General features: G+C 42.7%; 1 long non-coding RNA gene and 1 other non-coding gene across 3 annotated transcripts; both read right to left on the bottom strand.

Annotated features, from left to right (window-relative positions):
- Positions 1-1,159: 1,159 nt before the first annotated feature.
- trnaa-ugc (transfer RNA alanine (anticodon UGC)) lies at positions 1,160-1,235 on the bottom strand. The gene has a single exon. It is a non-coding gene; the product is annotated as a tRNA-Ala (tRNA).
- Positions 1,236-7,217: 5,982 nt separating this feature from the next.
- Positions 7,218-12,842, bottom strand: LOC106562029 (uncharacterized). 2 transcript variants are annotated; one of them, XR_001318955.3, is made up of 4 exons: positions 8,946-12,842; positions 8,590-8,709; positions 8,134-8,232; positions 7,218-7,925 (listed from the first exon to the last, which is right to left on the bottom strand). It is a non-coding gene; the product is annotated as an uncharacterized LOC106562029 (long non-coding RNA). The 2 variants fall into 2 exon arrangements; XR_001318953.3 differs by having other exon boundaries at positions 7,218-8,232.
- Positions 12,843-14,549: the final 1,707 nt, after the last annotated feature.

Below are 14,549 nucleotides of genomic sequence, written 5' to 3'. Positions count from 1 at the left end.
CAGTCATTTATGAGCGCCTCTGTGGCGAGGACACATACATATCCTACCTAACAGCAAAATGTGTGCTCGTAAAAAATCTTTCTAGCACTAAAATTAATGCATTTTTATATTTGACTATAAAGCATTTTGAAGTTGAATCAGCTAAAATATTGTAAATAATATTTTGTAGATTAGCTAATTGTTTTTCTTTTACCCTTATTTTACCAGGTAAATTGACTGAGAACACATGAATTTACAGCAACGACCTGGAGAATCGTTACAGGGGAAAGGAGGGGGGATGAATGAGCCAATTGGAAACTGGGAATGATTAAGTGGCCATGATGGTCAGATTGGGAATTTTAACCAAGACACTGGGGTTAAGCTATCCCTCTAGTGGTGTGGGGCTGTGCTTTGGCAAAGTGGGTGGGGTTATATCCTGCCTGTTTGGCCCTGTCCGGGGGTATCATCGGATGGGGCCACAGTGTCTCCTGACCCCTCCTGTCTCAGCCTCCAGTATTTATGCTGCAGTAGTTTATGTGTCGGGGGGCTAGGGTTAGTTCAAATCAAATTTATTTGTCACATACACATGGTTAGCAGGTGTTAATGCAAGTGTAGTGAAATGCTTGTGCTTCTAGTTCTAACCATGCAGTAATATCTAATAAGTAATCTACCAATTCCACAACAACTACCTTGTACACACAAGTGTAAAGGAATGAATAAAAATATATAAATGAGTGATGGCCGAATGGCATAGGCAAGATGTAGTAGATGGTATGGAGTACAGTATATACATATGAGATGAGTGTTGTAGGGTATGAAAACATATAAAGTAGCATTGTTTAAGGTGGCTAGTGATACATTACATCAGGATGGCAAGATGCAGTAGATGGTATAGCGTACAGTATATACATATGAGATGAGCAATGTAGGGTATGAGAACATTATATAAAGTGGCATTGTTTAAAGTGGCTAGTGATACATCTAATTACATCAAGATGCAGTAGATGGTATGGCGTACAGTATATACATATGATATGAATAATGTAGGTTATGTAAACATTATCTAATATAAATAGGCAAGTGATTTACATTTTTACATTTTAGTCATTTAGCAGACACTCTTATCCAGAGCGACTTACAGTAGTGAATGCATACATTTCATACATTTTTTTCTCCGTACTGGTCCCCCGTGGGAATCGAACCCACAACCCTGGCGTTGCAAACACCATGCTCTACCAACTGAGCCACACGGGACCGTGATTACATCAATTTTCCCATTATTAAAGTGGCTTGAGTTGAGTCAGTATTTTGGCAGCAGCCACTCAATGTTAGTAATGGTTGTTTAACAGTCTGATGGCCTTGAGATAGAAGCTGTTTTTCAGTCTCTCGGTTCCAGCTTTGATGCACCTGTACAGACCTCGCCTTCTGGATGTTAGCGGGGTGAACAGGCAGTGGCTCGAGTGGTTGCTGTCCTTGATGATCTTTTTGGCCTTCCTGTGACATCGGGTGGTTATTTTCCTGACATCACACTCCGAGGGCCCTCACCTCCTCCCTGTAGGCCGTCTCGTCGTTGTTGGTAATCAAGCCTACCACTGTAGTGTCGTCTGCAAACTTGATGATTGAGTTGGATGCGTGCATGGCCACGCAGTCGTGGGTGAACAGGGAGTACAGAAGAGGGCTGAGAACGCACCCTTGTGGGGACCCAGTGTTGAGGATCAGCGGGGTGGAGATGTTGTTACCTACCCTCACCACCTGGGGGCGGCCCGTCAGGAAGTCCAGGACCCAGTTCCACAGGTTATATCTGGAGTATTTCTCCTGTCTTATCCGGTGTCCTGTGTGAATTTAAGTATGCTCTCTCTAATTCTCTCTTTCTTTCTCTCGGAGGACCTGAGCCCTAGGACCATGCCTCAGAACTACCTGGCATGATGACTCCTTGCTGTCCCCGAGTCCACCTGGCCGTGCTGCTGCTCCAGTTAACTGTTCTGCCTGCGGCTATGGAACCCTGACCTGTTCACCGGACATGCTACCTGTCCCAGACCTGCTGTTTTCAACTCTCTAGAGACAGCAGGAGCGGTAGAGATACTCTCAATGATCGGCTATGAAAAGCCAACTGACATTTACTCTTGAGGTGCTGACTTGTTGCACCCTCGACAACTACTGTGATTATTATTATTTGACCATGCTGGTCATTTATGAACATTTGAACATCTTGGCCATGTTCTGTAATAATCTCCACCTGGCACAGCCAGAAGAGGACTGTCCACCCCTCATAGCCTGGTTCCTCTCTAGGATTTGGCCTTTCAAGGGAGTTTTTCCTAGCCACCGTGCTTCTACACCTGTATTGCTTGCTGTTTGGGGTTTTAGGCTGGGTTTCTGTACAGCACTTTGAGATATCAGCTAATTTAAGAAGGGCTATATAAATACATTTGATTTGGTTAACACCTCTACTCTTACGATAAGTGACCACAGATAGTCAGGACACCCTTTTAATGTCCCATCCAAAATGCAGAACCCCACAAAGGATAATGTCCCCAATAACTGCCCTGGGATCAGAGGAAAGAGTGCCTCCTACTCACACACCAACACAACTTCAAGAAGCATCTGGTCTCCCATCCAGGTACCAACCAAAACCAACCCTGCTTAGCGTCAGCAGTAATGCAGCAGTGGAATGCAGGATGGTATGCTGGTTGCTGCAAATGCTCTGCAGATTCTATGAAATCCTACTACACTTCAAACACAAGTGTTGAAAGTCTTCAGAAATTGTAGTTTCTTTACGAGATAGATTCCAGGGCCCATATCCACAAAGAATCTTAGAAAAGGTTCTAGGAATCCTGTTAAAACCTATTTTTAAGAAGAAGAAAAATCCCAGTTCAGAGGCTGTAGGATGATGTTAAGACACTGCCCAGACAAAAGTCTAAACCAGCAGTAAAATCAACCAGAGATTTGGATATAATGATGAGGTTTAATGGCGGTTGGAATCCAATAAATGTTGCATTACCGCCACCAATTAGACTGGGGTATAAATCCCTTATACTTTGCATGGAATAAAGGGAAAGGGAAAATATAAATAGAAAATGCCCTGTCATCTAACCCTACATTCATTGAAAACCCACCACCCTATTCCACTATTTAAACCTATCTGGTCCTACCTCAGGCCAATGGCCTGGGAGGACGGGACTCCACCACTCAAAACACCCTCTAACTCTTCTGACGTCAAATCTCGTACACCCGCCACAACCTTTATTTTCTGTCACTAACTTTCCATCTCTGTGGTACAGTTGATAACCATCGCTAAGCACGCTAAAAAGCCAATCTTACTGAAGCATATACACTACATGACTAAAAGTATGTGGACACCAGCTCATCGAACATCATTCCAAAATCATGGGCATTAATATGGAGTTGGTCCCCCTTTGCTGCTATTACAGCCTCCACTCTTCTGGGAAGACTTTCTACTAGATGTTGGAACATTGGAAGCAAGTCCCTGCAGCATTCAGCCACAAAAGCATTAGTGACATCGTGCACTGATGTTGGATGATTAGGTCTGGCTCTCAGTCGCAGTCACCTGAAATGCATTTCAATTAACAGGTGTGCCTTGTTAAAAAGTTAATTTGTGCTAGCTGTGCCACTAGAGATCCTGGTTCGAGTCCAGGCTCTGTCGCAGCTGGCCGTGACCAGGAGACCCATGGGGCGGCGCACAATTGGCCCAGCATCGTCTGGGTTAGGGGAGGGTTTGGCCGGCAGGGATGTCCTTGTCCCATCGCGCTCTAGCGACTCCTGTGGCAGGCCGGGCGCATGCACGCTGACACTGTCACCAGGTGTACGTGGTTTCCTCCAACACATTGGTATGACTAGCTTCCGGGTTAAGCGGCATTGTGTCAAGAAGCAGTGTGGCTTGGCTGGGTTGTGTTTCAGAGGACGCACGGCTCTCAACATTTGCCACTCCCGAGTCCATACGGGAGTTGCAACGATGAGACAAGACTAACTACCAATTGGATACCACAAAATTGGGGAGATAAAGGGTAAACAAAATAGTTTTAAAAATGTCTTTAATTCTTAATATGTTTGAGACAATCAGTTGTGTTGTGACAAAGGAGGGGTGGGATACAGAAGATGGCCCTATTTGGTTAAAGACCAAGTCCATATTATGGCAAGAACAGCTCAAATAAGCAAAGATAACGACAGTCCATCATTACTTTAAGACATGAAGGTCAGTCAATCCGGAAAATGTCAAGAACTTTGAAAGTTTCTTCAAGTGCAGTCGCAAAAACCATCAAGCGCTATGATGAAACTGGCTCTCATGAGGACCGCCAAAGAAAGACCCAGAGTTACCTCTGCTGCAGAGGATAAGTTCATTAGTTACCAGCCTCAGAAATTGCAGTTTAAATAAATACTTCACAGATCTTAAGTAACACATATCACATCAACTGTTCAGAGGAGACTTACCGGTAGAAATCTGTCCTTTGGTCTGATGAGTCCAAATGTAAAATTCTTTATTTATTTAACTGGGTAAGTCAGTTAAGAACAAATTCTTATTTACAATGACGGCCTACCAAAAGGCAAAACGCCTCCTGCGGGTACGGGGGTCTGGGATATATATATATTTTTATAAATACAATATAAATATAGGACAAAACACAGATCACAACAAGAGAGACAACACTACATAAAGAGAGACCTAAGACAACATAACAAGGCAGCAACACATGAAAACATAGCATGGTAGCAACACAACATGGTAGCAACACAAAATGGTAGGAGCACAAAAACATGGTGCAAACATTATTGGGCACAGTCAACAGCACAAATGTCAAGAAGGTAGAGACAATACATCACACAAAGCAGCCACAACTGTCAGTAAGAGTGCTCATGATTGAGTTTTTGAATGAAGAGCTTGAGATAAAACTGTCCAGTTTGAGTGTTTGTTGCAGCTCGTTCCAGTCACTAGCTGCAGCAAACTGAAAAGAGGAGCAACCCAGGGATGTGTGTGCTTTGGGGACCTTTAACAGAATGTGACTGGCAGAACGGGTGTTGTATGAGGAGAATGAGGGCTGCAGTAGATATCTCAGATAGGGGGGAGTGAGGCCTAAGAGGTTTTTTTTAATAAGCATCAACCAGTGGGTCTTGCGATGGGTATACAGAGATGACCAGTTTACAGAGGAGTATAGAGTGCAGTGATGTGTCCTATAAGGAGCATTGGTGGCAAATCTGATGGCCGAATGGTAAAGAAAATCTAGCCGCTCGAGAGCACCCTTACCTGCCGATCTATAAATTATGTCTCCGTAATCTAGCATGGGTAGGATGGTCTTCTGAATCAGTGTTAGTTTGGCAGCTGGGGTGAAAGAGGAGCAATTACGATAGAGGAAACCAAGTCTAGATTTAACTTTAGCCTGCAGCTTTGATATGTGCTGAGAGAAGGACAGTGCACCTTCTAGCCATACTCCCAAATACTTGTATGCATTGACCACCTCAAGCTCAAAACCCTCAGAGGTAGTAATAACACCTGTGGGAAGAGGGGCATTCTTCTTACCAAACCACATGACCTTTGTTTTGGAGGTGTTCAGAACAATGTTAAGGGTAGAGAAAGCTTGGTGGACACTAAGAAAGCTATGTTGGAGAGCATTTAACACACAATCTGGGGAGGGGCCAGCTGAGTATAAGACTGTATCATCTACATATACATTGGGGGGAAAAAGTATTTGATCCCCCTGCTGATTTTGCACGTTTGCCCACTTACAAAGAAATGATCAGTCTATAATTTTAATAGTAGCTTTATTTGAACAGTGAGAGACAGAATAACAACAACAAAATCCTGAAAAACGCATGTCAAAAATGTTATAAAATGATTTGCATTTTAATGAGGGAAATAAGTATTTGACCCCTCTGCAAAACATGACTTAGTACTTGGTGGCAAAACCCTTGTTGGTAATCACAGAGGTCAGGCGTTTCTTGTAGTTAGCCACCAGGTTTGCACACATCTCAGGAGGGATTTTGTCCCACTCCTCTTTGCAGATCTTCTCCAAGTCATTAAGGTTTCGAGGCTGACGTTTGGCAACTCAAACCTTCAGCTCCCTCCACAGATTTTCTATGGGATTAAGGTCTGGAGACTGGCTAGGCCACTCCAGGACCTTAATGTGCTTCTTCTTGAGCCACTCCTTTGTTGCCTTGGCCGTGTGTTTTGGGTCATTGTCATGCTGGAATACCCATCCACGACCCATTTTCAATGCCCTGGCTGAGGGAAGGAGGTTCTCACCCAAGGTTTGACGGTACATGCCCGGTCCATCGTCCCTTTGATGCGGTGAAGTTGTCCTGTCCCCTTAGTAGAAAAACACCCCCAAAGCATAATGTTCCCACCTCCATGTTTGACAGTGGGGATGGTGTTCTTGGGGTCATAGGCAGCATTCCTCCTCCAAACACGGCGAGTTGAGTTGATGCCAAAGAGCTCCATTTTGGTCTCATCTGACCACAACACTTTCACCCAGTTGTCCTCTGAATCATTCAGATGTTCATTGGCAAACTTCAGACGGGCATGTATATGTGCTTTCTTGAGCAGGGGGACCTTGCGGGCGCTGCAGGATTTCAGTCCTTCACGGCGTAGTGTGTTACCAATTGTTTTCTTGGTGACTATGGGCCCAGTTGCCTTGAGATCATTGACAAGATCCTCCCGTGTAGTTCTGGGCTGATTCCTCACTGTTCTCATGATCATTGCAACTCCACGAGGTGAGATCTTGCATGGAGCCCCAGGCCGAGGGAGATTGACAGTTCTTTTGTGTTTCTTCCATTTGCGAATAATCGCACCAACTTGTCACCTTCTCACCAAGCTGCTTGGCGATGGTCTTGTAGCCCATTCCAGCTTTCTGTAGGTCTACAATCTTGTCCCTGACATCCTTGGAGAGCTCTTTGGTCTTGGCCATGGTGGACAGTTTGGAATCTAATTGATTGCTTCTGTGGACAAGTGTCTTTTATACAGGTAACAAACTGAGATTAGGAGCACTCCCTTTAGGAGTGTGCTCCTAATCTCAGCTCGTTACCTGTATAAAAGACACCTGGGAGCCAGAAATCTTTCTGATTGAGAGGGGGTCAAATACTTATTTCCCTCATTAAAATGCAAATCAATTTATAAAAAATATTTGACATGCGTTTTTCTGGATTTTTTTGTTGTTATTCTGTCTCTCACTGTTCAAATAAACCTACCATTAAAATTATAGACTGATAATTTCTTTGTCAGTGGGCAAACATACAAAATCAGCAGGGGATCAAAAACTTTTTTCCCTCACTGTAAGTGTATGTAAACTCACTTCGAGTGTCTCTTTTGGATGGCCTGCCACCACTCCACCGGCACCCTGGGGTGATGCAGGAGAAGACAAGGGAGCTTCAGTGGGCACTCCTAATGGGCGAGTAGGACATACAGGAGGAGGAATAGTATAAGGATGAGGGAGCTCCCTGGCGTTGGCCAGGGATATGGGCCCGATCATGTTGCTGTAAACTATAGGCTGATCTGGTCCTACTTATATGTATTCTTTTATATATGTTATCTGTAAATAGTTCCCAAAAGCTTTATGCTTTTACTGACTGCCTACTTGTTTTCTTTCTTGTTCTCAAATACCATCAAGACCTCCAGTGGTGTCAGGTTACAAACTGACTGCTGCTGGTCCACTGTACATCAGTTCACTTCTGCGTATTAGAGAATGGAGTTTGACGATCAACATTGTAGCCCTGAGGGACACGATTACAGGATATGATTACACATTTGCTGTGAGTTGCAAAGAACCTGCAGGATTGTATGAAATACACACAAAATGTTAAGCTAAAGGATTTATGCATTAGTTCATTTGGCTGGGTGGCAAGCACAGATTTGAGAAATGTCTGTTGTCCCCTCCAGAGATTGGACAGTTTGATGAGCTGAGCTGGTGATCCCTCTTCTCTGCATCTCGGGGGAATAGTGTCTATCAACAGGGCACATATACATTATCATCAGCATGAGGAAGGAGGAGAACATGATCAGAGGGAGAGTTACTGGGTGATAAGGGGTTTCTCTAGCCATGTGTGTAAAAATATATTGGATTGGAATTATTGTGACCAGACTACGTCATTGCAAGACGAAGACTTTGTTCAACTAGAGAGATAACACATGCATACATTCACTATGTTTACATTCTGAGCTGCCATGTGGAGCAGGTTGGAGGCTCACTACTTGTCTGTGGCGTTCATACGGACATTGTACTTGATCAGGAGGGCCGCAATGTGCATGTGCTGTAGAGGAGAGAAGTGACAGGAGAGAAGAGGACAGAAGAAAAAAAGCAAGAGAGACAGAGGACATGATTTAACATCCTCATGACATGCCTAAAGACTGATGACATTCACACTAATACATATGTAGGCTTTCCACTATGTCTCATCACAGAATGGGTGATATTTTATGTGATTGACGGGATGGTTTTCTGAACTAAACAATGCATAGATTGTCATGCATTTCACGTAAAAGGCTATCGTTATATATATTGCATGGTAATGACAATTCTTTTTTAAAAAAGCATCCAAGTAGCCTTCAGTCAATCAAACAATTATTTTTGAAGAGCCAATAGGAAAGGCAAAGGAAGGAAGACTAACCTTGAGCATCAGCAGATCTCTTCGCTATTTTCCCTTGGCTGCAGCCTCAAAGAGGGGGGTGAAATTCCACAGGTCAGCTACGTTGACCGATGCCCTGTTTCTCACCAACAGCTCAGCAACCTCAGTGACAGTGGGAGCAGACACACAGGGACACTAGAATACAGAACATTTAAAATGTACTGTATGTATGTAGTGCAAAACTAAACTCGATGATAAAGATGTATTCAGTCAATGCAGAACTAAAGCCAACTGAAAGACAGTAGGGTGTACTAGTCAGACAACACATAACCAAATGTAGAGAGTAAAATATAGAAAAGAGAATCTTTGCACTTAACCAATATGCTGTACTAATGTACCATTGATTTTCTGCTAAGTTTGTCCATCTCGGATCCTCTCTGCTAAGACAAAGTGTGGGAACTTAGCCTGGTGACATCAGCGGCCTGCAGCTCCACTGTAGTCAGCTAAGCAAAGTCTCTGGAGCTCCGGCAACAGGCAGCCTGGAACACACAAGTGAAAGTAGGATAAATGGCATGTGATTAACAACGTAAGCGGTCACACTCTAATGAAGGAATTTGAAATGTCCATCCTTTACGTTTACGTGAGACGCTAGCGGAGTATGAAGTTTTGTCTGTGCTGAAGGTGCAGTAGTGGTGGCAGCGTTGCTTCAGGGGTCAGAAAACGAACACACAGGAGGACCTCAGGTAAGTGGCATGTGAACATAAACCGTAAATGACACTCACGCGCCAATAAGGAAGTATGGAAAAAATATTAGCTCTTTGCAGGACTTCCTCCTGGGCGACATCCTCCCATTGTCTCTGTTGCCTCCATTCTTATTGCAGATAAGATAACAGCCAATTACAGGCCACCAGGTGGGTAGAGCTGCCACACTGTGTCCGAGTCAGGTTGCCTGAATATTACCAAAGCTACCAAAACACAGCACACCCAGTGCCACACCATAACATTAACACTGGAGCAATATTCATAGTTGAAGTCACACTCAATGTCCGATAACTACTCACTCGGTAATGTTGAATAGTTATGTTGCAGCTGTGACAGTCACACCTGGATCCATACAGAAGGTAGTCCTGCAGAAGGGAGAGGGAAAGGACACACACACAGGTGGTTATCTAAACATTTTAATGAAATTATAAATGAATCGCCTGTCTTGGTTTGAAGCCCACTCACCACGTCAAGGTACGAGTGGGTTGTTAGTAGACAAAGACAATGTTAGTTCAGGCCCTGAAGCAAAGATATGCATATTCTTTGTACCATTTGAAAGGAAACACTTTGACATTTGTGGAAATGTGAATTGAATGTAGGAGAATATAACACAATAGATCTGGTAGAAGAAAATACAACACAATACATCTTTGAAATGCAGCAGAAAGGTCCCTGTTCATCACTCTGGTTGTAATTCCGATGGTGTCCACAAGATGGCAGTGCATGTGCAAAGTTTCAGATGGATAACTTGAAGCCCAGCTCATTGGCTATCTAGCTAGCTTTGTTTGACCCCGATTGGTGCTTATTTGACAAAGATACAGTCGTTCAAGTGAAGACAGCCCGCGTCGTTGGCATGCCATGAAGGTATTGCTCTCTGACCAAATATGGTGTCCTATAGGATATACTACATCTCTAATGATATAGTGAAGTCTGGTTACGTTCTAGGATCTCTGAGGAATACATACGAATGCGATTTGACTGGTTGAAACAACGTTTAGGGTGAGATTTTCACAGATTCCGTTCTTTACAAATTGAACAAGTGGAAATACAAAATCGATCGTGCATTCTATATGGAACTTTTTAGGATATGAAAAATTATTTTATCTAACAAAACAACACTTCATGTTATCTCTGGGACCCTTCGGATGATAAATCAGAGCAAGATTTCAGAATGTAAGTACACATTTCACCTTCAGAGGTGAATTTATCAAACCTATCGCGGTGAAAAAAGTGTTTTGTTGTTAGGAGCTCTCCACAAACAATAGCATGGCATTTTTGGCAGTAAAAGCTACTGTAAATTGGACAGTGCAGTTATATTTACATTTACATTATTAACACGAATTTAAGCTTTCAACCGATATAAGACACTTATATGTACCGACATTTGTTGTTTCTCTAAAATCTGCGTTGGTGACAAGGCGCAGCATGATTTACAACTGTCCCGTTGATGGGACGTCAATCCCTGTAACAAAGATACAGTAAAGAGATCAATACAACGAATGCAGGATGCCGTCATTGGCGGAAACAAAGTGGATATTTAGTTTTTTTCCTTCTCCAATTTAAACTTCTTTCGACATGTTTCCAGTTTGTCTCCTACTGACCTCAAGTTACGCGTGAGTGTTCTGGGTGATTCCATCCTCCACAGTGTCGTTGTGTTCAGGAACAGGTGTCCTGAACGGCATAACTATGATCGATAGTCTGACGCCACACTTTCCTCACATACATCCACCATCACAGCTATATCATTGTAATGTAGGCCTACATCTGACACAAAATGAGTATCATCATGCATATCCAGCATCACAGTGACATCGCTGTGATCAATGTCTACATCAACATTATCAACTACCTCATCAAGATCTTCAACCTCAGCACAGTAAGTGTGATCATGTGCAGCATGATAAACATTGTCACTTACCTCTGTGCTTACCTTACTCCTTTGTTTTTCCCTGGGGCCTTGTGACCGCTTTTGTAGATGAACTGGAAAGGAGAAAATGGTGGGCACAGCAGTCCGGGTGAGGCTGACTGTTCTCATGTCATCACGGCGAAAACACTCATCTTCAAAGTGATGGGCACAGAGTTGAGTGTCGGGTGGGTTCCCAATCCATCCGCCCGACATTTTCTACCCACTGTTACAGCCTTGGCCTGTCATGAAAAGGAAACCTGTGGAAAAATATGTATTTAATAGTAGGCTAGAAAAGGAAGCAATCCTTTTTTTATTAGTTGCATAGCCGTTTCAATAAACATTTCAAAGAAAGACCAACATCCCTAGTGACAAAATAAACGGACAGTGAAATGGTTACTAGTAGAAGTACATAGTGTCCCTACACAAAATAATGTAACAAGAGCGCATTCTTCAAATGTAGATCCTTAATTGACACTAAAAGGTTATATCCTATTTTATACCCATTTGAAGACACAAAAGCCCCCCACCACATAATTTGTGACCAAGTTTTCATCTGCTCTGTGTCAAACAACTTTGCTGTCAATCAATCAAATGTATTTATAAAGCCCTTCTTACATCAGCCGATGTCACAAAGTGCTGTACAGAAACTCAGCCTAAAACCTCTAACAGCAAGCAATGCAGGTGTAGAAGCACAGTGGCTAGGAAAAACTCCCTATACAGGCCAGAACCTAGGAAGAAACCTAGAGAGGAACCAGGCTATGAGGGGTGGCCAGTCCTCTTCTGGCTGTGCCGGGTGGAGATTATAACAGAACATGGCCAAGATGTTCAAATGTTCACAGATGACCAGCAGGGTCAAATAATAATAATCACAGTGGTTGTAGAGGGTGCAACAGGTCAGCACCTCAAGAGTAAATGTCAGTTAGCTTTTCATAGCCGATCATTGAGAGTATCTCTACCGCTCCTGCTGTCTCTAGAGAGTTGAAAACAGCAGGTCTGGGACAGGTAGCACGTCCGGTGAACAGGTCAGGGCTCCATAGCCGCAGGCAGAATAGTTGAAACTGGAGAAGCAGCACGGCCAGGTGGACTGGGGACAGCAAGGAGTCATCAGGCCAGGTAGTCCTGAGGCATGGTCCTAGGGCTCAGGTCCTCCGAGAGAAAGAAAGAGAGAATTAGAGAGAGCATACATAAATTCACACAGGACACCAGATAAGACAGGAGAAATACTCCAGATATAACAGACTGACCCTAGCCCCCCGAAAAAAAACTATTGCAGCAAAATCAAGCAATGTAGATGCAATGACCAATGTAGTTAACTACACAAGCCCAATTGTAGTTAATATTAACGACCTAGCTAGATAGTGAGATAATGGTGTTTACCTAGCCAAGTAAGCGACTATGAAAGCTAACGATATTCAGCTCATGCAAATTTGAAGCAGGCTACTAGCTAACAGGCTACAAGCTAACATTTAAAAATTCCTTTGTTTTGTCGAGATCACGAAACAATTTGATGATAGATTGACAGTATGGCTGAGGCGGCAGAGCCCACGGTGGATCAGCACATCCGTTTTTATTTTGAATAGAGATTAACCCAGGCAGAAATGGCATTCTGTTTGTCAGTAAAAGATGGCTTCCAGTTTTGGCTCCAATACATTCCAATTTTAAAGACATGTAAAAAGTGTGGTTGCACTACTATTTTAAATGGATTGAATGTGGAATGTTCAGTGCAAGAAAAGTTAACATTGAGGTCTGTGGTTGCAGACTACCAATTAAAGTTTACCAACATTTACTAGACTACCAATAAAAGTACATTTTAATCTCTTTAATAGTTTTAACAGGGAGGTTGGCCTGTTAATAGCAGGAACAAAACAGTCACAAACAACAATTAACAAGTAGTACAGAAAAAAAAACTATTTGTAAAACAGGTAAAATTAATCATGTTGAGGTTTCTAAATACTGCAATATTTCATGTAAGCAAATGTCTATTTGTCATTTCAACTACAAATGGTGGGCAAAATGTTGAGGTGCTGAAGTACAGCTACGCTATTCATCTAGTTATTAAAATCATCTCACTGACACATACTGTAACGTGTTGTTTTTTTGAAATTTGTCATTCCTCAGTTTATTGCTGGAGCTTTGATAAGAAGGCCCAGGCTTATACACTAGCACAGTGGTTCCCAAACTTTCTATAGTCCTGTACCCCTTCAGACATTCAACCTCCAGCTGTGTACCTTCTCTAGCACCAGGGTCAGCGCACTCTCAAATGTTTTTTTGCCATCATTGCAAGCCTGCCACACACACACTACATGATACATTTATTAAACATAAGAATGAGTGTGAGTTTGTCACAACCCGGCTCGTGGGAAGTGACAAATAGCTCTTATAGGACCAGGGCACAAATAATAATATAATAATTAATTATGTTGCTGTTTATTTAGCCATCTTACATATAAAACTTTATTTGTTCAATGAAAATTGTGAATAACTCACCACAGGTTAATGAGAAGGGTGTAACTGAAAGGATGCACATACAGTGTATTCATCCCCCTTGGCGTTTTTCATTTTTTGTTGCATTACAACCTGTAATTTATTTATTTGGATTTCATGTAATGGACATACACAAAATAGTCCAAATTAGTGAAGCGAAATTTAAAAAATTACTTGTTTAAAACAATTCTATAAAACTAAAAATTGAGAAGTTGTGTGTGCATATGTATTCACCGCCTTTGCTATGAAGCCCCTAAATAAGATCTGTGCAACCAATTACCTTCAGAAGTCACATAATTAGTTAAATAAAATAAACCTGTGCGCAATCTAAGTGTCACATGATCTGTCACATGATCTCAGCATATATACACCTGTTCTGAAAGACCCCAGAGTCTGCAACACCACTAAGCAAAGGGCACCACCTAGCAAGCGGCACCGTGAAGACCAAGGAGCGCTCCAAACAGGTCAGGGACAAAGTTGTGGAGAAGTACAGATCAGGGTTGGGTTATAAAAAATATCAGAAACTTTGAACATCCCACCATTAAATTTATTATAAAAAAATTGAAAGAATATGGCACCACAACAAACCTGCCAAGAGAGGGCCGGCCGCCAACATTCATGGACCAGGCAAGGAGGGCATTAATCAGAGGGGCAACAAAGAGACCAAAGATAACCCTGAAGGAGCTGCAAAGCTCCACAGCGGAGATTGGAGTATCTGTCCATAGGACCACTTTAAGCCGTACACTCCACAGAGCTGGATTTTACAGAAGACTGGACAGAAAAAGCCATTGCTTAAAGAAAAAAATAAGCAAAGACGTTTGGTGTTTGCCAAAAGGAATGTGGGAGACTC

This window comes from Salmo salar, chromosome 11 (assembly GCF_965601325.2).
Source record: "Salmo salar chromosome 11, fSalSal1, whole genome shotgun sequence".
NCBI lineage: Eukaryota > Metazoa > Chordata > Actinopteri > Salmoniformes > Salmonidae > Salmo > Salmo salar.
Note: the sequence above shows the minus strand (reverse complement) of the source record. Positions and strands in the feature narration are given on the sequence as shown.